This window comes from Carassius auratus, unplaced genomic scaffold (assembly GCF_003368295.1).
Source record: "Carassius auratus strain Wakin unplaced genomic scaffold, ASM336829v1 scaf_tig00017243, whole genome shotgun sequence".
NCBI classification, from domain to species: Eukaryota; Metazoa; Chordata; class Actinopteri; order Cypriniformes; family Cyprinidae; genus Carassius; species Carassius auratus.
Genome location: NW_020524760.1, coordinates 395,576 through 421,261, shown reverse-complemented (window position 1 = coordinate 421,261; position 25,686 = coordinate 395,576). Strand labels below are relative to the sequence as shown.

General features: G+C 37.7%; 2 pseudogenes; both read right to left on the bottom strand.

The window, feature by feature from the left end:
* Positions 1-4: 4 nt before the first annotated feature.
* LOC113075603 (spermatogenesis-associated protein 6-like) lies at positions 5-9,996 on the bottom strand (annotated as a pseudogene).
* A 187-nt stretch (positions 9,997-10,183) lies between these two features.
* LOC113075604 (cytosolic carboxypeptidase 6-like) overlaps positions 10,184-25,686 on the bottom strand; it is a 186,846-nt pseudogene continuing 171,343 nt past the window's right edge.

Here is a 25,686-nt window from a genome sequence, read left to right as displayed (position 1 = left end):
TTCTTTAAGACTTAAAAAAAAGGTTTTAAAGAAGTTAAATGCTCACTAAGACTGCATTTATTTGATCAAATGTAAAACAGTTTATAGAGTAAAAACTATAAATTATTGGCGTTTTAAGCTGTTTTCTATTTTAGTATAATGTAAAATCTAATTTATTCCTGTGATCAGTGCTGGAAGTGAAAAAAAAGAAGTGCCGGTACTCCCCCAATTTTCTTTTTCTTTTGTAAAAGGAAGTCATACAGATTTGGAGCAACATGAGGATGAATAAAAACCACAAATAGATATGTAAAAACACAAATATTACAGTGACCTGTGTGGTCTGTGGTGTAGCTCCGTGATTGCAGATGTAGAGGTTTCTTTCAGTAGATGACTGAGATATAAGGCACATGAAGGATTCCATCAGAGACGTGTTTGGGCTTTGGAGAACCTGCAAACAGAAGATACGGTGCCCATTAAAAAATAAATACTCGCTCATCTGATTTAGCAGGTGAAGCGACGTGCATCAACACTACATTGACTTTCATTTCAGACTTAAACACTTTTCTAGGAAGGTGAAAGTGTGGAGAGAAACTCCAGAGGGAAGACATCAGTTAGTCCATTCAAACTTCATTTAAGTAGTAAAGTGACCAAGCGAGTTAATGAAACAAGCTATTTGGTTTTCATGCAAAACAAGTTTGCCAACTTTAAACACACATAAAAACAGGCGAATCTGCTGAAATAAGAGGGAAACATTTTCTAATCATGGCCTGACTCTTAATTACTTAGGTTAATTGTAGCCTGGGGATGTTCTTTGAAAATGCTACCCACTTTTTAAAAAGGCCTGTGACAGAAAATGCCATGATGATATCAGACACAAATCCAAGAGCTGCCTTTTATGCCATGACAGCTTTGGTATTTGCACCCCAGGATGTACTGTTGTTTTAGAAATGTGTCACTATGATCATTAATCAAAGATGAAAAGTACACAATAAACTGCTTGTATTGTTTCATCAGTCAACATGACCCAACACGAATGGAGCCTGAGGGACCGTCTCTTTTTAAATGTGTAGGGCCCTTGTTTGAGGTGGCTGAGTCGTTGTCTGGCCTCCTCAGACAGCTGACACATCTTGATGTGGGTGTAGGATGAAGGAGCGTGGTTTTGGGATGACACCATTGGCTTTTCATATCCACAGGATGGCGCTGTGTCTGGCTTCTTCTTCTTCTCCGAGTCTGCAGGGCATGTTCTCACAATACAGGGCTTAGCCAGGTGGCAAGGAAGTCGACTGGAAGTTGAAGTCGGCCGGGTGCCGCCATCTTGTAGCAGAACTTCACTTGCGTTAGCATCCCATTGACCTCCCATTCATTTTGGCGTCACTTTGACAGCGAATAACTTTACATCTGAGGCGTTTAAAGACTCAATTTGTCCATTATTTATTTCTAAAGATACACGACAATGTATAAAGGGCTCCATTACCTTCTATGTTACATTATGGCCCCGTAGAAACAGTTTTTGTAAAAATAGGCTAACGATTGCGCCATAACCACTCGACTCTCTGTCGCACAGTAGAGAAATTACCGTACAGATAGGAGGAGAAGCTCGCAGGCAATTAACTTAATATGACGTACTGGCGTAACATTTTAAAATACTATACAAAATAATTAATCAGAATACTTCTGCTCACTCACGCCAAAGAACTCCCCATATCTGCAAGATTAACGATGGCAGTTTGCACACACAGCTACTAGAAGATTTTTATCTGTCAGACAGGTTGCTGACGACATCAAGCATCGAGTCTGTGCGTCAGAAACGGAAGTGCTAAAAATAGCTAAAAATGGGCTTCACTTGTCTCAATTGAGTTCCAATGGGGTCGCTGTGTCCATTTCTTTTACTGTCTATGGGTTTAGCTGAGGGACAACCGCATGACTGGATAGGAAAAAAGACAAATTCACTGAATAGAATTCATAGCTCCAGGGTTACCATTAACTGAAATTAAAACTAAATCTATCACAAAATTGAAATATACAATTATATATATCTGATGAAATAAGAAAAAACTTATGAAAGTACTAAAACAGAAATATAAACAAATCACAGCTAAATAGAAGTATAACAAAGAGAACTAATAAAAATGACAAATGCACATAAAACTAAATGTAACTAAAATGTTAACAAATTAAAAAACAAAAGCTATATCAAAATATTAAGAAATACTACAATAGTATGTAAATAATATTAAAATAACACTAGTTGTAGATGAAATATGGTCAAAAATAATATTTTCAATATATTTTAAAACTTTCAGAAGCTCAGAGGCAACAGAAAAATAACTTCATTTTGTGAAGAAAATGTCAAGGGGTATTATGGGTGGTTGCTAAGGTGCTCTGTATGTTTATTAGCATTTTGCAACACAGTTGCTAAGGTGTTGTGTGGTGGCTATTCAAGTCTGTAGCACAGTTAAACATTAGTGTTTAATACTTAGGGTTAGGGGTTTGTTCAAATCCCTTACTATAAAAAATAATAACAGTGATGCCTTCACAAGCAGCAGTAATATTAATGAATGGCCTCTTTGTGTTTGAAAAAAAAAAAAAATTCAGTCTGTTGCCACTAGCAATGCAGAAATGACACTCTTCACCTTTGAAACAAAAATGGAAAAGAAGATCCCAGAGGAAGAGAGTATAAGGTCATGCTTTATTGTAGTGATATTGCAACGTCTTTCTGTTCGTACCGTGCTAATCCACTAATTTCCTTGTTCTGTACACGTGTAACCTGATGTACACCCTTCCTCAGTGCTCCAATCTCAGCTTTGAAGGCAAATGACTTCAATAACTCTAATCTCAGCTAACATAATTCTGAGCCCCAATAACTTTGTTCCTGCAGGCGCTGCCTGGATAAATACGTTTTTAAAAATGTTAATTGCATTTGATGGCCGGTCTCAACCTAATATGATAATGGCTTTGCATGGATATAAAAAAAACAACGATAATTTAAATGCTAATTGGAACATCCTGGCATATTAAGTCATTTTTAAAAAGCAGAGGAAGAAAAAAGTAAATCCTGATAGCGATTGCCGTTTGAAGAGTCAAGATTTAATGAAATTAAACTAAGTGGCTTTTTCTCCTTTTATTCTTCTCTCCCTCTCTCTTCTTCCTTTTTCTTTGGACGGAGGGACAAAGAGGCCATTTTAAAGCAGGAGTTGCGCTTGTCTGATGTGATTAGTGCCTCGGCTGGTGTTGGTAATGGGAGATAAAGCCGGATGTCCTTGAAACAACAAAGCCAGCACAACAAGTAGCTTATTAAACAAGAAACAAGCGCCGTTCAAATGCATGCAAATCACGCCGCTTTACAGAATGCCAAGTCAAGTCCGAACCAGGGACATCCACAAGGGGAGGACTTGCACATGAAACATGACCGACGAGACGGTCAACAGCAGAAGCCGTCTGACGAGGGTCTGAGAAACTTGACATGAAGGATACAGACTCAATCAGCGAAACTAAACGGACTAAGAGGTCTGTGAGCTTTTAATGGAAGAAACAAATTGGACTGGTCAAGTCTAGCGTATCAGCACAGACGGTCTGAGTTGAAACAAGCCAATTCTCTGTAATTACCTGCATGGTAAAAAGAACATCCTGAAAGGGGGGCGTGCGGCCACTAGAAGAACAGCAGAAAGCACAGATGGCAAACAGATAGTTTGGTTGACAGGGAGACCCATCATACTCCCACATACATCTAAAAAAAAAGTCTTTGTTTGATCATTTTCATTTAAACCTCAATGCTTCTTTTCATTTAGCATCACAAATAATTGCTCTGACTGTTCCACACCATAATGGGCAGAAGCATCATGCGGCCGTTTCAGAAAGCCAGGCGCCTATGAGGCAGAGCACTAGATTTTGGAACGGAGCAAATACCAGCTGCAATATAATGGCAATAACAAAAACCCCTAGACTCACAGACCTGGCAAGCTGACCATATTTAACAGCACACTCCTCAATTATAGATGTCGTTGAAAACTTCACATGGGGAGAGATTCCCTGAGGGTATGAGACAGAAGAGATAGAGAGCGAAAAAAAATGCGTCACAAAACTTTTTGAATCATGAAAAGACAGAGGGCAAACGCAGATAATAACACTCTTGGCAGATCAATTTACCAAAACAATCTACGTCTTCAAGCAAATAGCAGGAAAATGGGACCGGCTTTTAAGATGCATCAGAGATATGACAAAAACGCTGAGAGGAAGACACACGCAAGGGGAAGGAGATGGATCTCTTCATCAGAATCTCTCTCTCTCTCTGGGCCAGGGCTTCTGGGAGACAAACGGAAGCCTGGATAGAGAAATTCCCGGGTGTCTTCTTCAAACAAGGCACAGTCAAACAGAAATACATGATGAAATGGTAAAATCGGTCAGTTTTTCTTAACAGCTCTGGGTAATCAATATGTTTAGGGCCATTTAAGTGGTTTCTTTGCCATTTTAAAGCAATGATGCAAAAGAAGTGAATGTGTGTCAGATTGTGTGCCCAAAAAAAGAAAAGAAACCCAAGAGACCTCAATTGAAAGCAGCATGATTTATGCATGCTTTAATGAGAGTGCTCGGTCCAATAATGTATTTATTCTCCTGCTGATGTCCGTTAATTTTTGAAAGTATACTAGTAGGTCTGAGAATTCAGCCGTTGCATCGACTGAAAAAGCTAGACCCTTCAATCAAAGCTGAGCTCAAATGCAATGTTTTCAGTTTACAGCACTATTTTGGAGAACTCCATCTACAGCCTCAAATATCTGTCAGTGTTACAGCTGGAATGGATGCAAGATCTTACCTGGAAAAATGAGCCGAATAAGCTCTAAAGATGTTGTCTCATCTGCAGTGGAGAAAAAAACATGATGGAAAGGTATATACGTTTATTGATCTGAGGTTTATGAAATAACACAGGACAAACTTAAGACAGCCCAAAGGATGCTTACTCTCCATATGCTCAGCTACAGCAGCCGGGTCAACTGCTCCTACAAAGGTCTGGTGAAGAGAATGGTAGAGGAAATAAAACAAAAAATATGATAGTAAGATAGCATGTGTCACAGGTTGAAATTAATCAAAGCCATTTTAATAAATTCTTACCTTCACAAAAAAAAAGAAAAAAGAAATTCATGTAGCAGAAGGGGGAAAACCGGAGGGACACACTTGGAATTCAGATATTGGTCCATTATCCAAACACTCACATAAATGTCTTCTTAGCATTGTAACACCACCCCTGTACAATTATCTATGGGGGAAGAACACTAACATGAGGTCATGTTGCACCAATTTTTAAACCATTATATTCTATAGACCCCTTTTGCGCGGACGTCACAGGTACGTCACGGCGCTAGCTGGAGGCAAAACAAACGGAAAACTGGAGGCGGCTAATACAAACTTTCACATAGAATGCCGCTCTTTTGAGCTTTCTAATTATGATAACAATATAAAAAAATCCTGGAGATCAGAAGATACCTTTCCTCATATTCATGATGCAGTATTGGAAAAATACAAGATCTGTCTGAACCTTATATAACGTTAGTCTTTGGTCTGACCCCAAAACGAACACATGCTAACAGCTAGGCTGAAAATGCAGGGGTTTGCATTTGCATTGCTTCAAATAAGCACATCGGAGGCTGGAATGAATGCAAGAGAGTTTCTTGGCATGTCTCTGCTCTTTGCAACTGAATACTGATGGCCCGATTCAGTCATCCGTGATAGCCACTTGTTGCTAACAGAATGCTAAAACGATAACTTATAAAACACGCAAACAGGAATATTTGTGTTGTTCAGCGAAAAAGGAAGAATGGGACGCGGCCTGATGTACTCACAGATTGGATATCCAACTCGTGCATTTAAAAAAAAAAATTGTCCTAAAAATTGTAGTGTTTTATTTAACCTTTATGTTTATTTTTAAAGTATATTTATATTTTATCTGTTTAATTTAATTTAATTTAACCTGTCTTCATTTAATTAAAAGATGAAAAACAAAATTTATTAAAACCTTTTTAAATTATGTTCTCTAAATGTAGAAGTAATCCACGGATAGCTCATTTTCATGGTTGGATATTTAAAAGTAAAGCTACAGCTACTGCAGTTTTAATAAAAGTTACATAGATTTATTTTCAATTAATAAACATTATTTGCAATAACTGAAAGGATTATTACTTCTTTAAATGAATGACTAATATTAAAAGAGCCGTACTTTTAAATTGGACAAAAAGTGTTGGATGCTTAAGGTTTGACCCAAGATTCTTGTAAAGATTTGGTAAGGAAATGCACAATTAAGAGTGTTTGGTCCTAAAAAAAAACAAACCAAAAAAAAAAAAAAAAAAAAAAAAACCCAGCTGTATTTCAAGTCAGGAGGTGCCAGGAATTATTTAACACATGAAGTCATTCAGGCATCGGTATGTGGAAAGTAATGACTATTTTTCAAATTATAAAGTGAAGGGAAGCACAAATTCTAAAAGTTGGGGACATAAGTTCATCAAGTCTCAGTTTTAAGCTGCTTATAATGATGTCCAAGGAAGGATCTGCCCTTGAAGTAAACCATATCACTGATAGCACTGAGAGACGGACCTCACAGAGAATCACAGAGGCCAGTTAACTTGTACACAGGAATGGACCATGTTGATGTTTAAGAAGGGAAATGCAAACAGTTCACAGCAGCCTTGGGGCAATTAGGATGTGTTTGTGGCACTGAGGTAAGTCAAGCATAAGGGACTAATGGTTTGAGGCTCTGGTTAAAATGACAGCGCAGTGGGGAGGTGAGGCTCTCCATAAACACAAAGGCTTTTAGGTATGACAGCGCCATTAGCTGTGTGTGTGTTTGTCGAGATTCTGTAGATGGATGTGTTTTCTCATTCACATTAGCTCTTGCCATCTTCTCTTCTACCATCTAAAATGCAAGTCATTTGTTTTTGCCTTTTTTGACTGATTACCTCAGTTATTCCAAATGACTGGCCTGAAAAATACATGCTGCTTTTCACACTCCTTGACTGATAGCTTACGCCAGTCAGTATTTTAACCCCCTCACACAGGGTTTTGTGTGTGGACAGATCAGACATTGTTTGGAGACACTAATACAGAGTCTGTAAGCCTATAAAACAGAGTACTTTGGTGAACAGCAGACAATGTGTTGACGCTTATTGCCCTGAGACTATGATGAGAGGATTAAAATGCATTCTTGATTTTTTTTTTTTTTTTTTTACAGCATTTCAAAATTACTTGCTGGATTTTAATATAAGCACTTAATAAACTGCAAATCAATTTTTTAAATCCAACACTTTATTAGAAGCAAATTTATGAAGACAAAGCATGATTACAATAAACCATTACAGGTCAATTGCTTTATATTTAAGCAATTTTCATTTCATCATTCAGGTTTGAAGAAACAACTTTAAGATGACTATTCTAGACACAGAATTCATAAAAGTAATCACTTTATCAGAATGAGTACTGCTGAGTGAAACACAATTTCCGTACTGATAATAGGCAACTCCAAGTGCAAGGCAAAGAAAGTAGTTGGTATTCAACAAAGCACTTAAAAAACAACAATGAATGTAGCCGGTGGGATAATTTACAGCTGATGTTTTCTCTGTGCAATATCTCACAAGTGAGAATTAATACCGAAGACTTATTCAAAGTTGTTGAGTCCTTTCATCACATAAAAAATTTGACAACAAATATCTGGTGGATTGCTGTGGGCTGATATGAAAATGTAATTTTCAAGTGGACTGGTTCACAACGTCCTAGTCGAGGTTGTGATGCTCACTGAGGAACTGTACAGTATTCCCTGTTCTCTGTGTGTTTAGTAATCCCTGACTCCATGAGGTTTTCTGTCACCTTTAACCTTCCCATTTCCAGCATTGTTTCCTTGATGACTGGTAGATGATCCATCGAAAGTGCTGAAAGTCATAAAGGTTGTTTATCATAAAGGTTGCTCCCCCTTGTTTCAAGGTGAGCAGACAGAAAATAAAGTATTTTGCAGGAAGAGATGATTATTTTATGAATCCGTGAGTGCACATGATGAAAGCAGTACATAATATATATATATTATATATACACCGATTTATTTACTAAGCAAAAATCTGCACGTTATCTGTTGTGTGAAGCATTTAACAAAACATTAAGTGGTATAACAATTTAAGCAAAAAGGTTTTAAACTAATCTAATGCAAAGAGTGTCTTCTAGTAGGACAGTAGTATAAACTCAAGCAATATTATTCATAAGGATATGGAAAACAAACCTAAGATCAGTGACATTGCTGTGAGATGATATATAATCATCTGTTGATGTGTCCTGTGAGCTTGCTTTCATCTATCAGGTTTTTCAGTTTGTAGTAATCCAGGAAAGTTCGGGCCACGTTTCTACCAAGCTTTACGTCTGTATGAGGAAATTAAGAAACCTTCGCGCTCACATTACACAGATTATTACTGTACTACAACTGCACCTCTCAGCTGTGGAAACACTGATTCAAAAAAACACACACATATTTATTTATTTATTGCTCGGTAAAACAGCAATATAAGGCGACCTTTATTTGCATTGGTCTTTTGACTGTTTTATTAAACTTGCCAGCATTTAAGAGTCAAATACCTTGAGCCCACTCCAGCAGTTCTTCTCTGTATTCCTAAAGAGACAGTCGACAACAAAGCGCTATTGGAACGCCTCCTAGGCCCCGGCACAGTCAGAACCTTTAAATCTCTGTTCTGACGTGCCACTTTTAATTGAAAAATAAATAAATACATACATAAGAGCCCGATTTTCTCCAATCTCGTACCAGTGTGACCATTTGCAGTAAATAACTGGCCAATACCCAGCAGAGCAATGCGGAGAGTAAATAAGCAGGACAGGCGAGCCAGCGCTCAGCTCCTCGTGAGGATAAATCACACGCCTCTCAGTCAAGTCAGGAAAAAAATGCATCTCATTTCTGCAGTTACTTACAGCCGGAGCTTTATTTAAATTCATGCAGCCCCCCACAAGCCTTTCTTCCACCATGCCCACGTTACAGAGCACATCAATTACCAAAAGAACTGCATTAAAGAGCTGTGAGGGCACTTACAATGCAGCTGAAAGAGTGGGAGCCGCTTAACTCCAACAACCACAAGCCAGACAAACGTTAAAACGGAAATAATTCTCTTTTAACCTAAAGGAGTAGTTCATTCGCAAATGAAAATTCTGTCATCGTTTACTCACCCTCATGTCGTTCCAAACCAGACTTTTTTTCTTTCGCCGAACACAAGAGGAGACAAAGAATGTACTGCACATCCAATCTGTAACCACACATAATGGAGTCTGGAGCTTCCAAGCTTTAAAAAAAAGATGCAAATGCACTTACTGTAAGCAGTAGTTCATATGACGACAACTCTGATGACATAGAATATAATGATCATAAATGAACAGTGGCATGATGTTTAACTGAACAAACTGAACAAATCATTGTTTTGAGTCAAACATAGTTTCGGCTGATCTCGTCCACAAAAGTGGTCTGAATGACACCAAAATTCGCCTGATAAAGCTCTTAAGTTCAATCACTGACTCAATGATCCGCTCAATGATCAGTGGTTAACATCTCACTAAAGATTAATATTATCAGTGAATATTAGCTTCTATTTGTGTTCGTTTCTCACAGAATATATATAAAACAGGAGTCACATTTACTACTTTCGTGAATCATTAGCTTCTGCATCTTTTTTGAAGCTTGGAAGCTCCATTACGAGAGTGAAAGAAAGTGACATGTAGCCAAGTAAGGTGTCCCATACTCAGAATTTGTGCTTTGCATTTAACTCATCCAAGTGTGCACACATCGCAGTGAGTAGGAAACACACACCCAAAGCAGTGAGCGGCCATTTTTGCTGCATTGGTAGGGGAGCATTTGGGGGTTCGGTGCCTTGCTCAAGAAACTCACTATGGTATTGAAGGTGGAAAAGAGCACTGGTCATTCACTCCTCCCACCAACAATCCTTGCTGGTACCGAGACGCAAACCCATTACCTTTGTGTTGCAAGTCCATCGCTATCACCATTAGGCCAAAGCTGCATTTATGTTACTTTAAATATATTCTTGTGCATTCCACAGAAGAAGGTCAATGATACACATTTGGAACAACATCTTCTGATCATACAGATCATACAATCTGTGTGTTATGGACTATGATGGATGTCTGTGTTGCAGGACATTGGCTCAGAATTGATGTTCCTTCAGGATCTGATGAGGAAGGTTTTCTCCAGCGGTGTGTTGTGGTTAACGGGCTGCTCTTTTGGGTCTGGACACTGTTGATGAATGAACACAGAGATGTTATTTTTCACCTTTGGCTGTCAGCCCTTTACCGATGTTCTGAGATGACATGTCTGACTATCAGGGCTGTTGGAGTGAAACAAGAGCCCTGGAAGAAAAACAAGGTGCAAAGCGATTCAGTCGTTTTTTATTTTTATTTTTCCAATTTCTTCCTGGTCACATAAATCCCGAGGCCATGGCTGGAATCCTATTATCCAAAGCTGTTAACTCATAAACAATCCCTCCTTGATAGGAATGCACCAACCAAAGGACTTTCTGTCATGTCTCGTGCATGTAAATGACACACATATTCACACCTTAAATTACAATTCAATCCATATTCTACTCTGATTTACTTGTGCACTACTGTGTTATTCATTACCACATCAATCGCAAAATATATTATGACCATTTGTCAGTGAAATAAACAGTCGCTCAACATGACCTTGATTAGTAGAGAGGTCAAAGCGTCTGTGTTTAAACCTTCCATCTGGACTCTCGGCTCCAGCCATTTGCTCACCCCCTCACCCCCCCCCCCCTCTCCTCTCTGTGGCCTTGACAGCCACTGCAGTGTACAGAGCCATTCTGGGTTCCATCCCTCACCCAGCAGGGTTAATGGGAACTCTCTCCATGACTCTAGCCCCTGTCTTCACACCCCATCTGGCCAGGGTTGCAAACACTGCAGCCCTCCAAAAACAACGGCTATTTTTGGATGCGAGGCAGGGTAGATGGCACAGTTCACTTTGAAAGGATGACACAGAAGACATGGCATGACATGGCATTTCTGTTATGTTTCTAATGCGCACCTTATAGATTAAGAATGGGGTAAAAGACTGCAAAGAAAATGGCTTCTTCAGTGGTGCTCAATTGGTTTTGCTTTGTGGTGACTCAACACCATCCCAAAATAGTTTATTATGCAAAATATTGTAATATGGACATGTATTAGAATAATAATAATAATAATAATAATAATAATAAATGAAATAAACACAGTATCATTTAACAAAATGGGAAAAAAAATGAATTACATAAATGTATAATATTAATAACAATAATAATAAATGAAAATAAATATGATAATATTATAAGGAAATGTAACAAAAATTAATTACTTAAATGCATAATAATAAGAAGAATAAATCAATGATTAAGATAACAGTATGAAAAAGTAAATAAATTGTTTGATTAATAATAATAATCGAAATTTGTTTTTAAAACAAATTATAATATACATTATAAAATTATATAATGCAAAATAATATTACTATGCAAAATTAAACGTTAAATACATTAATAATAATAGGAATAAATTAGTCATTAAGATAAAATTATGCAAAATGAAATGATTTTATATAATATGCAAAAAAAAGATTGTTTTGCCAAATAATATAATAATATAATACATGATAACAAATCCCAAACAATATTACTATGCCAAATTAAACATACATTAATAATAATAGTAATAATAATAAGTAGCTTTTATTATAGTTTTGTTTTAGCACTTCTTAGAACTGACCAGCAATCCATTTTTGATTTGTAACCCACCAGTCGAGAACCACTGGCCTAGTCTGGCAGAAGTAACAAAATATTACACCCTCAAATCAAAGTGTCCTCAAATCTCTCTCATCCATGACATCTTTGCTTTGACCTCGTAAAAAGCTTCATGCTCCCCCTTGCTAAACGGAAATTCTTCCAGCCAGCTTGTGTGTGTGTACATGGAACCCTGACAGAAATAGCCCAGGACCCTGCCGTGCACAGATGGCCTCTCCACTTGTGATGTCACATCATAACCATTTATAAGAGGAAATATGTGAAGGAAGGTCTGATGAAGAAGGGGAGAAGACTTCATCAGCATCACAGCTGTGAGCGGGACTCTCCTTCGCTCTGATTGGCTGTTGGCCATGGCCCAGCAGCAACCAGAATGCCTAGAACAACCTGGGGAAATGCAAGGTACTGCCAGAACGTGGAGTGTGACCTGTAGAAGGACGGAATTTTCCAAAACATCCACCGTTCCACCTGGACAGTAGGCGAGAGCTGTTGCATAATAAAGAGACATGAAGGTTAGGCATCCCGTGTGGTGAAGTGGTGACGATCACACAACAGAAGCCAGACTGCAAACATCATTAGACAGAATTACGCTTCACATTTAATCACTCAGATGTGAAGAGAATTCTAATAAATGTTAGAAATTTTCTTTAGAAGTAAACAGTTTAAAATCATGAAAATAACCCCATAAACCAGATGTTGTCAGTCATTTTTATATATAAAAAATGGGTCTGTGACTATTTCTCATCAGAAATTCTCACGGGCATTACTTTCCATAAAAACCAATGCATTTTACTCTACTACTCATTCTCTATATATATTATTACTCATGTACACATGTAAATGTCCAATCTTTAGTTGAAAGAAAACATCTCACTCCCTCTATAGCATCCAATATTGATTGTATTTGGTCTTAATGCAATCAAGAGTGCTGGATTCTGCACAAATAAGTGCAAGCTGACAGTAGCAGCTGTTTTAGGGCACTCAGTCAGTGATTCTTCTGCATATTTACCCTTTGCAGCAGCTGGCTAAGCTCACTTTGTGTCTATTTTAGCCTACATTTTACATAACGTTTTATCAGATGCTGCATATTTAAAAATAACCTACAACTATAAAATATGCTCACTCAAAAAAAAAAACAAAAAAAAAAAAACAATAAATCTCCCCCAAATTTCTATGTATTCTTAATGTTTTTGTCATCTAAATGGTTACATACAAAGCAGTTTTATTTGTACCTTTATGAAAATTTACTATATGCATGAATGGAAATACAACAGTTCAAAAGGCTGTAAAGTCTATAATCTCAGCATGTGTCTTCACACTATGTTCCAGAAGTCTGGCGGTTTCAGTTAACATATTAATATAACCAGTTTTTTTTTCCCAGATATGTCATATTAAGTCTCAGTTGCACAATGTTTCATACTGTGTAACATATTGTGCAATTTTAAGTGTTTTTCTAAACAGAAATTCCAACAGAAATGTTTGCATACTGTACCTTAAGTGTTTGTAAGTGTTTGTAAATAGCAGCATGAATTAAATACCACCACGACACATTTTCAAGAAGTCAAGTTTCAAAATGATCTTTCTAAAGTCACCCACAAAGTATTTACAGATTGAGCTATAGCGTCTTCTACGACTTCATTTTCCTGTGGGCTTTAAAGGGTTGAACAGTCCGTGTCATTGATGCGTGTGAGGTTTTTAATGTCATGGGCGTACGCTAGGATGTTTGGATCGATTGCCATCTTTGTTACGACTCAAGGACAAGTCTCCATGGGGCTGACGAGACAAGACGGAGATAATGATATGACGAATAATCTGTTTACGGGACTGTGTATTCACACACAAACGCTTCTGTACAGACAAACGGACAATGATGGTCCAATGACAAGGAACAAGTCACCCTGGTCTGGAGCTGGTCGTGTGTTAACAAGCAGACCAATTAGGGACAAGAGTGGCATCAATACAGTGGAGTGACAGGCCTGTCACTGGGGTGTCACAAAGTGCCAATTAACAATGCTAATTAAAACAGCAAACAAGAGCACATAAAGCACGCAGGCATTGTCTCCCTGCTGCTCAAACTCCCAAGTAAGGACCTTTCGTCCAGCCTCCGTAGGGCAAAACTGAAGTTAACAGCTGTAGAGGACAAACTCTGGCTTAGGAAGTGCATTTGCCAGGAATCCGAGCAGGAAATTTGAATGATGCTTCCTAAGTGCCTCAACATTCATCTATGTATTTAATCGAAAAAAAATCAATGGGTCACGCACACATACATGCATCCAGACAGTCTACAACGTATATGATCCACTTGCTGCCATTTTCCCATCAGGCCCTGGTGTAGTGTTAATAGGAAGGAGATGACCATGAGCAGTGGTGCTAAAGGAATGAGATAAGCACTCTGCTATGAAGTATTGGCTCTAAGAGCAATGCAGAGGCACGGTGGCTGGATTGGCCACAGGCCAGATCCGACTGCATCCACACAATCAAATCCATTTCATGCCTTAAAGCTCTCAAAGACCAGAACACTGCCGTATCTGATGACCTCTAAAGACAATCTACTCCATAGATAGAGAGCAAGAGAAAACCATATCTATTCTGTTATAACCATTAGATGTTTGTTAACTCATACTGGAAAACACTGAATACATCTAAGCCCTTTTAAACCATCAGCCAAAGAGTATAAAACAATGATCTGATTGAGAACTGACAACTGATGACAGAACATCTCCTTTCCAGACATCCAAATCCTTTTAAAGGGATAGTTGAGCTAAAAATTAAGTTCTGTCATTTTATATTCTGTTTTATATTCCTAACATTTAAGTGTTTCAACCATTTTTGTCCATGTAATGAAAGTCAATGGGGTCCAAAAAGCATTGAACTGGCTTTCATTGAATGGACAAATGAAATATTTGCCAAGATTTATGTTCTACAGAATAAAACCAAAGTCATGAAGATTTGAAACAACACAAGTGTGTGTAAATGATGAACTGTCCCTTTAAGTGTTCATAATAGTAAGTAATTAAACTCTTAATTTATCACTGCGGCAGACATGCCACACATAAAAATTAGAACAGTTAATGAGGCTTTAAGAGTGCTGCAGTGAAAAAGCCATTTTGAAAGTGTAGCTCGTAAAGTTACTAGCTATTCATAATGTCATTTAAATATAGCCAAAGCTTTTTTTTTTTCTTTTTCTTTTTTTTTTTTACTCACACAAGATAACAAAAAAAAAGCTAATTACATTGAAGCTAAGGGGCACTATATTTTAAATGATATAATTATCAGATTAAAAGATAATAAAGGCTGATTTAAGAATGAATTTGAGTGACAGCATCAAATTTAAATAAATACCCTTGTCATGCCAAACCTTTCTGGCTTTTTCATTCTTTCTTTTCTTCATGGAACACAAAAGGAGCAATTAACTGGCTGCTTTTTCTGTACAATTACAATAAATAAAAAAAATGAAGCTTTCAAAGTTGAAATAGACACAAAAGCATGAAAATTACATAAAAATGCTGTGGGAATGTTAACAGATATCCTCACTTATCCTCAAAATCTGAAAGGATGAGAAAAATGTTGGGTAACACTTTACAATAAAGCCTCATTTGTTAAAATGAACTGTAACATGAGCATTGAAATTAACAATACCTATACAGCATCTCTTAGTTAATCATAATTTCAACATTTATTTACAACTGTAATTTATTATCTAAGATTAACAAATATGAATTAGCATTGGGAAAATATTCCTCATTGTTAGTTCTTGTTTGCTAATGCATTAACTAAAGTTAACATATGAGTCCTTATTGTAAAGTGTTACAGATTGTTTTTCCTGGATCAAGAAAGGACAATGATCCAGGAATATGTCTGTCTTGGGTAAATCACGTTAAGCCTTCTGCAAAGCATGCATATGATTACCACAGTCTCGCTGAGGCCTGTGTATCCTTGCATTGTTGTTTTACAGGTTACTGATAACTCAATTTTCTGGAGGATCTGAAGACCTCTCATCCTTTTTATATTTTATATGAATGGCTACATTTCAAATATACAGTATGAATATGGTCTTGTATTGTCATGTTTGAAATGCTATTATTTGGCATCCAAAACAAGCCCTACTTATGTTCTTTACTACAATTCTGCCAATCAGGCTATTGCTCGGGCTGATCTCATTTCAGCCACTGGCAGTTAACTTGAGGATCAATAGAACTGTCTTTAGAAAAGGCTTTGACTGATGTTAAAGGCAGCTGGATCTTCTGAGCTGCCCGATCCGACATTGTGCCTGTAGTGGATCGCTTTATATGTACGACTTGTTCTCAAGACAGCAGTGCAGCATTTAAGCTTGCTGGATCCAAACCGAAGCATCTGACATTGAAGGGCGGAGCTTGATTGAGTGGGACTTTTATAGCTTAGCCCAGGGATAACAGCTCTCTCAGTAGCCGTCTGTAGCCTAAAGGACAAAAGAAAATGACATGGTCGCTATAACACAGTGCGGTTTTTCTCTCTCACACTCCTTCTCTCTCCCTTCATTGATGACAGGAAGTAGAAGACTTGTTAATCTGTCAGTCGGTAAAGGGCAGAGGCAAGATTATTATGAATGTCTCTCTGAAACATTCCCCATTTCGGGTGTCTAGCACTAAGCCTAACACTAATCTTTACCCAAAAGTTAAGCTTTAACCTTAACATGTTGTTTCGTTCAAACACCACATCTTTAAATGCCACTGTAATTTTAATCAATCTCCAAAATACAGCTTTGATTATGCCATTGAAGATAATCACACACATCTGATTTAGCCAACTACGAACACCAGCTCTCTCTATATATATACACCATCCGCGAGCAATGATTGGTTAACCCTGACCAGCTTGTCGAGTTTTGATGGATACTGTACTAGGCATACGGAAGGTTAACTGATTAATCATTAAACAACAAAATAATACTTTTCTGACCATTACTAGTAATTCAAAATAGTACACAGTTTTAAAAATAAAGCGCTAAACTGATGGGTTTACTATGTATGGGAAATTACAAACTAAAAACATCATGATTTCATCGCTTAGGATGACTAGCTATCGTAATTCTAACCGATCCCCAAGCACACTTTGCTCATGTCATCTCCAGAAAAAGTTAATCAAAATGAATGTGTCTGCACCACAGATGTCTGCTGAACTCAACAAACCATAACTTCATTGAACATTTTCTAAAGTTCTTAGAACGACGGGCTCTGAGACATCTGTACAAAGTGATCTGAAAGTCACAGAGTGAGCTTGCTCCATCAAAGCATCCAGCTGGGTGTTGAACGAGATCCCAGACTCACTCAGCGCTCACCTGTTTTCGACACTCTAATGACGGTGTGTAATCAGAACTTCTCTCCCATGTTTTCAAATGAATTTGGGAACAGCACGACTTGGAGAAAAAGCATACCATTATCCCTCATCAATTTAAGCTGTTTGCAGATAAATTACGATGAGTGAGATTACTAACAAAATCATTAAACTGATCAGCAGTTTGGGCTATTCAATAACTCAGTTATTCCCAATCAGGATGTACTTTTTATGAAATAAATAAATCAATAAATTATATATATATATACTGTATATGGCAAAAGAGAAAAATACATTGTATGGATCAAAATTATCGATTTTTCTTTTATGCCAAAAATCATTTAGAGTAAAGATCATGTTCCATGAAGATATTTAGCAAATTTAATAGGATTTATTATTATAGGATTAATTAGGACCGACGTTGGCCACCCCTGCTGTATATATATATAACATTTTAAATAAATAATGCATATTTTATTATACACACACACTTTTTGTTTATATAATGTTGTCTTTCTATGTAACCTTCTATGTAAAGTTTTCTATATGCATGTATAGATCGATAATCTTTTATGAAATATATTTGTATTCTTTTTTTTTCTTAAATTCAAAATTGTTCAGTTAACACATTAAGCTCCTTATAAGTTCAGGTTTTTAACTCAAGTGACTCAAGTGGTCAGTCTAAATTCATAAGAAAGTATCACCACCTGCAGCAGCTTCGTAGAGAGGCACCTTGCCGCCACAGGTATTAACCAGCTTTTATCGCCCAGGGGATGCTGTGACGACAATAAAAAAACAGTTACAGGTTACCAACGACTGGGCCGTGCATCCATCATAAATTTCCTCCTTTTGTGTGACATTACAGGTGGTGATAAATCATTAAATGTGTTAAATTATTCCCTCAGTGCCACTGTTCTATATTGCCGATATGCTTGGTATAATGAGACAAAGGTGGAGCAAAAATGTGAGGAATTGAGCCATTTGACTGAAGGATCTTTCAATGTCTTCGGTCATGGTGAGATCTCTATCCAGGTGGTGCCACTGTCAACATTAGCAGTACATTATGCTTGTGTGTGTTTGTTTAGTGAGGTTAGGAAAGGTGAATGAATTCCTTTGCAGGTAATTATAATGTTGTCATTGTTTTGGTTTTTATCGGGGAGTGAAGTCATGTCTGTAAAGGTCTCTGCTGATAATTTGCACGCTCCATAGACCTGCCAACTGGCCTGTAAAAAGTGGCATGTCACATTCTGGTAACCTCTTTGCCCCCAATCTTTGCACTACATGCCACGGCAAATACCCTTCCACTACTGGAGGCTGACACCCTCAACCCTGGCATGCCACACACACAAACTAACACACACTCCCAGATCTACAACGAAATAACCTTTAAAAAGTCACACCATATTCAGTTTTCCTTCAACTATTATTCCATTCTATTACACTAACACTTTAAAATCAGAGGTTTTAAAACCTTTTAATGCCAAAGACCCCAAAATATGACGAAGGCCTTACAAACGATGATATTTTCTAAAATATAAAGGTAGCTACAGAATATATTTTCAGACCAGGGTTATTTTAGTATCACTGACATACGATTATGGTTACGATTCATATTTTGAGTCATTATATATATATATATTTGATTTGATTTTTGTTTTAGTTGTTTCAGTTATTTACATAAAGTTAAACTAAATTAAAATGAGAAATTTTTCCTTTACGCTGATTTATTTATTTATTTTTTTTAATTGTAAACTTTATTTTAATTAACATTTGTTTAATTTAAAGTAACGAAAATGTATTTTTTATTATTTTAGTTAACTGCAATAACCCTGTTTTTGGCTCATTTATGCAAGATTTATAGTTCTTTAAAAATGTTAAATATTAATATACAATATATACACACACATAATGATATTCTCATTATATGAAAAGCTCATAAATGTCTGTGTGTGTGCCCAAATGTGTACAATGTTCTTCTGTGGCAGGTTCCTCGTTGTTAGCTTGTGTTTTGCACAAATAGCACAGCTCACAAATAGGATTTAACCTGTAGCTACTTCATGGCACAGCTGTTTTAAGGGATGGGGGAAAAAATGCTGTTTCAAGGAGAAGGGCCGCAGAGGTAAGTTATGACTCTTTCCAGCAAGCTGTAAATTGCCTTTTTTGTTGTTTCTATCTTTTCTCTGTCACTAAGGGAAAATAATCTGCAGGGCTGTGAAGTAATTCTACATGGATGGGTTTCTTATTAATGTGACTGGAGCGGCTGGGCCTTGGAGATGACAGCCCAGCGAGGCAGCAGGAGAGCGGAGAGAAAAAGTGAAAGCGATGAGGCATCAGTCAGCAGCTTTACTGCTCGCTCTGAGATAAACATCCAGCAAATAAATAAATTAGTGCAAGAAAGGCCTGTAAATATGAACATCTAGCAGCTGGGTTCATGACCGAGTGATACAGCGGTGAAACGTTCATACATGTGCGCACACACACACACATGCTCAAAGTTCAACCAACCTTTTTCCAATCACTAGAGGGCACTTAAGTTACACACATCTCGAGTTTGCACAAAGACCTTTTAGCCTTCGAATTCACTTCTTTATATAAAGTGGCTTTCATCCTCAGATTCAGATATGAATCTGCACAGAACACCGAAAAAAAAAAAAAAGGTCGCTTTCAGGATCTCTTACAAAAAGGTGTTGATTTAGGCCCAATCCCAATTCTATTTTATAGCCCTTCCCCTTGTCCCTTGAAACAGAGTGTCATGGGGTAGGGGAGAAGATATTCCCCTAAGGATTGGGACACCACTACCATGACGTCACACGCCATCATTCGTCATCTAGCTCTTACAATACACACTTATACTGGTGTGCTGGTGTGCATTAGAGCCTTTAATTATTGTTCTGTATTAATGAGCTGCTTACTGACACACACACACATCAGAAATCGCGCAGCTCACACATCCAGGATAAAATTGCTGTTTTTAAGTAAACTCACTCTAAAAAGATAAACGCACAGACGCAAATACACGCAACTTCCATATCTCTATCCTCTCGAATAGGCAATATTTGAGAAAATGGTTTAGCGATTTCGAATAATTGGGTGGATAAGCCCCCATCAATGTCTACGGCAGTTATCGCCCTGATCAGACAAGAAAATATGCTGTGGCACTATCATGCAGTCTGTAATGATATGACGTAAGCAAATATTAGCCATTTTGCAAACATTTCTTTGAGTAACATGACCGTTAATATGAACTCACAATTGAATGTAACATAAAAAAAAATGATTACTTTTCGTTAAAATCTTTATTTATGCCAAAAAAGCTTACATTTATGTGTATTTTTGTTCGCTGTAGCAGCCAGGTTTCCGAGATAATTGATACCCATTCGTTTGAGGTGTGGTCCCGAAAAATCTTCGTTTGAAGGGCTATCTGGTCGTTCCCCTTACCCCTACCCCTCCAACCAAAAGAGAATCGAGACACCCCTACCCCTTCACGTGAACGTGCAAAACGGAGGGGTAGGGGAAAGGGGAAGGGCTAAGGGGAAGAATTGGGATTGGGCGTTAGGGTCTTTCATCCCAGACCCCATAAAATCTGTATTAACTTGAATTCTTCAGTTATCAGTCATTGAAAGTACTTATTAAATATTATTTATCCATCTAGTCAATGCTGAAATCAGTCAGAGCGGACTCTGGGTGGCAATAGTTGACAAGTGCACACACCTGCACACAAGTGTGTGTTGTGTGTGTGTTTGGGACAATTGTTTAAGTTCAATTTCAAGTCAGCCAAACATGATTCAAACTCCCAACTTCTTCCAATTAAAGGACTAAATATTCCATAAATGCATCAATCTGGTACTAAAAACTTAGAATTGACCCTGATCTTACTAATGGATTGTTTAGATGTTGGTGTTTGCACAGAAGTAGATATTCACACCACATCCTCATTGACATGACTCAACGACAAGAACGTTTCAGCGCAATTCTGTTGGCTTGCCAACGTCTCTTGTGTGTCTAACAGCCAACCGGGTCAACAAAGCCTCGCTCTCTGATAATGATTTCTAGAATAATTAAAGGATCAATGAGTAAGCATTGCTCGCGGTAAATAAGGGGATAGAGTTGTATGACCAGCATCCAGCTTATATGCAGGCAAGAAAGCAAAGCTTCAATAGAGTGACATTATCACCCCAGCCTTCATTATCGAACCATGACGCTGCCTCAGTATGTCACTTGGTGCACCTACATTGGAGAGATAATTTCAGAAAGTGAGACAGCAGCACAAGTCATTGGCTTTTGTCTACTGAGCTGCAGCATTGATTTGAGAAAATTGGGTCTTTACACCAGCCATATGTTCCTCATGAGAGGGAAAATTCAATGAGATGGAGTTCTCGATCATTTTAGTTGGAGCAAAATTCTTCAGGGAAGATACATAGGGACTAGGCTGTTTGCTTGCCACTGAACAAACCAACTCACAAACAACTTAAAACCAAAAGGATCCAGCTCCACTTCAAAGCCACTCTTGTCAATAAAACAACCCATGGTTCCTGTATCTAAACACCCAGAACTTATTCAGTTCACTAGACAGAACAACTCTGTAGAGGCGAAACAAAATGAGACGTTTGTCCTTCATCTGTTCATGCCATCTTCCCTTCCTCCTTCAGTCAGCATTAGACTTCAGGGTCAGAGATACCCAAGGAGAAAGAGAAACGGAAGTGTGCAAGGAGGTCTATAAAAGCTGGAGAAATGTATCTGTGAGCATTCCCATTAATCTCAATGCACACAGTACCAATGCCTTTAACTATTCTGAGACAAGACGTAAGCATACAGGGCAAAATACAGTATGTAAGCAAACACACACACACACACACACACACCATTTAAAAGTCTGAGGTCAGCAAGATGTTTTTCAAAGAAGACTCTTATGTATACCAAGGTTGCATTAATTTGATCAAAAAACGTAATATTGTGAAATAATATTACAGTTTCAAATAACTGTTTCCTATTGTAATATATTTTAAAATGTAATTTCTGTGATGGTAAAGCTGCATTTTCAGGATCATTTCTCCAGTCTTCAGTGTTACATGATCCTTAAGAGTTAATTGTAATATAAGTATAGGCTGACATTTCTTATCATCAATATTGAAAATTTATATATAGAATATTTTTAATTTAATAATTTTACTCTTTAATAAAGTTCAAAATAACAAAATATTTAAAGGCATCAAAAAATGATACTGAACCAAATTTTTTAAACAGTACACTGAAAACTATTGTGTAGAATTTACTTCGCTCAGAAGTAAATTTCACAAATAATTACAAAGAAACAGCACCAAACACATTGAATTAAACTGTATTAAAGACTGAAGTAGTAGTGAGGTGCTTTCTGTTGTCATGTAGCTGTAGAAGGAGACCTCTAGCGTGTAGCAGTATGACGTGTCGTCCAACAGACCACCCAAGAACTGTTGGCCGGTACCATCCTTGACCACATCACAGTTAAACGATGTACTGGACTGGAGAGGACACACACAGACATAACACAACAGAATAACGAACACAGTAAAAATAGCGACAAACAAAGAGACATACTTGGGAGCAGGGATGTTGTTTGTGTAGGGAAACCACAAAAATCATTGCTGTGATTGACTGATAACCCTTTCAGTGCCCACCCATCTGCATGAATGGGTCAAATTAGTGAAAATGGATGGAGTAAACAATTCATTTACTCAGAAACCACCACATATAAAATAGATCAATATGTAAAACTAGTACAAAAGAAAAATTGTTAATAAAAGTTATAGTGTTGATAGTCCAATTTGTGGCAGAAGGGACTTCCTTTTCTCCTCAGTTAATAAGACCACTACAAACATATGCTCAGAAGATATCAGCAACTTTTGGTGACTGATAAAAAATAAAAATAGCACAGTACTCACCCTGAAAAGATTCCCCCCACAAACCCATTTTATCGTACACTAGGCTCAGTGTTGCCATGAATAAGAAGCTATTGATTGGATTTAGGAAACTAATTATGGATTGCATTGGACTGGCCTGATAATTTATGCCACTTTGCCCATTACAGAAGTTTTTATGTATGCTGGCAACTTTTCCCTGCTCTCCACTTTTCCTGCAGCTGTGTGCTTGCTTACACTGCACTCTCTGCGTCTTTTCATGGCTCAGCTATAATGGTTAGTAAATGTTTGCTTTTGCCCAAGAAAGGTGACTGATCTAGTGTCAGTGTGACGTGTAGCTGGTGGCTAAGCGCAGTTGAGACATGACTCTCTCCAGAGGCAGCTCTCCCTCAAAATGCCGGATGAACTTTGGGATGGTTTTGTGCTGAATAGGCAGAGAGAGAAGGCAACATGCCAGCTGGAGACCTGCCCTCTATGCCCATACACACACACACACACACACACACACACAAACACACAAACTCATCATGCTGCTTCAGAGAGTTTAGCTTCAAAATACAAGATGAATTATATCCAAAAGCTTAACCTTGCACGCATGCACAAAACACAAACAGCATTTATAGAGGATCATGAATAATGTGGTCACATTTTTTTCAGCGACGTAGAGAATAGTCATGGGCTGTGAAAAGTGTCTCTTTGTGTAAGAATGAGAGAAGTCTGCGAGTTTTAGATGGGTGACTGGGCAGTAAATGTTAGTCCTCTGCCTGCATTCTGCTGGCTGAGCTACTGAAATGTCACACTTCCTGGATGCTGAAGGTCACTGTTGCAGGCTGGAGGAACTGCATGCTGACAAAGAGAGCAACACAGAGCATTAGGGCCGCAGGGAGGGGAGAGGGGGACCTCCACAATGGGACCATTACTGGAGTAAAACTGTAGGTAGGCAAAATACATTGCTGTGTAGAGGTTACACACTGACCACAATTCACAGCCCTCCAGAAAACAAGCACATCCATCCATTCACTTGTTTTATCTATTAATCACTTTAGCAATTTTCCATCTATCTATCTACACATTTCTTTTAATCTACCTATCTATCCATATTTGCACCTGTCTTCTAACCAGTCTACCTGTCTATCTACAGTACCTGTCTGTTCCATCCTTCCACCCACCCCCCTTTCTCCCCATCTGGAGGGTATGACGGTGTACATCGTTACCACGGTATAAAAAGTCACTTAACATATATATTTTTTTATCCACCTTATTTTTTAACATGGAAGTATGCCACTTTCTGTGAATGTGCGAGACTTCCGGTTCATTATCCGCTGTAGGGAAAGAACAAGAAGAATAGAGTGCAGTAAATGGTAAAACTGTTTAATGCATAAAGCATTATAAATAAAGGCTTGAATGCAATAGTTCATATATATTAATGTATTTATGAATAGAAACAACCTTAAATAATATATAGTTATTGGCATCTTTCTGCCTCTAATGTGTAACATTACAGTTAATTTTTACACATGAGAAAAGCATTCAATATTTACGTGCAAGCAGTTGCCATGATAATTTAACAACCTGCTTGTTAAAGGGTTAGTTTACTCAAAAATGAAAATTCTGTAATTGATTACTCACTCTAATGTCGTTCCAAACCAGTAAGACCTTTGTTCAAATTTGGAACACAAATTAAGATATTTTTGATGAAATCCGAGAGCTTTAAGACCCTGCATTGACAGCAATGCAACTAACATGTTCAAAGTCCAGGAAGGCAGTACTACAGTAGCTCATGCATGTATGTGCATTTCTCTGTTTGCAAACAATGCCACCAGCAGCACCACACACATGCATTTTACTCAACTTTTGGGTTAATTTTTTTTTTTTTGGGGTGTCTTACTCAGTTCCTGGAGGGCCACAGCCCTACAAAGTTTGTTCCAAAATACAAACCGCTTAGTTTTTAAATAAGCCTGAATTATCTGGATCAGGTATGTTTAATTAGGGTGGGTGCTAGACTCTGCAGGGCTCTGACCCTCCAGGAACTGAGTTTGACACCCCTGATTTAACCCCACAGCTGGTTTGGTCCATATTTTGACCCATCTACCCATCTTCCTAACTAGCCATTTATCTACCCACATTCCCTTGTATCATCCCTCCATCAATCTATCCATAAATTAGTTTATCCATTTTGCGTATGTCCATTTATCTATCAATCTATCCAACCACACAACATATTAATTTATTAATCAATAATTTTGTATCCATCTGTCCATTCATTTATCCATACATCTGTTCACTACCTATCATCCAAAAGTTTATCAATCAATCCGCTATCAATCTTTGGTTTTTCCATCCATCTATTTGCTTTTAATCACAACACCATGATCATAATGATGAGGCCAAAGATAGAAACAGCCTCTGGAAACTATAATGGAGCCCAGATGAATATTAGGACAAGAAAGAAGAATGCTGAAAGAGTGGAAGGGTGCAATGAGCTGGAAGACACATCCATCCAAACAATCCTTTTGAATTCAGACGACAAATAAACCAGAAGTAAATTTGTAAACAAACAAAGTGAAGAAGACCAACCAATCCTTTTGATTCATGTTATCCCATTCTGACACTGAAAACGGTATGGAAATTACCAATTAATATAGCTGTCAAGAGAAAAAATGAGAAGG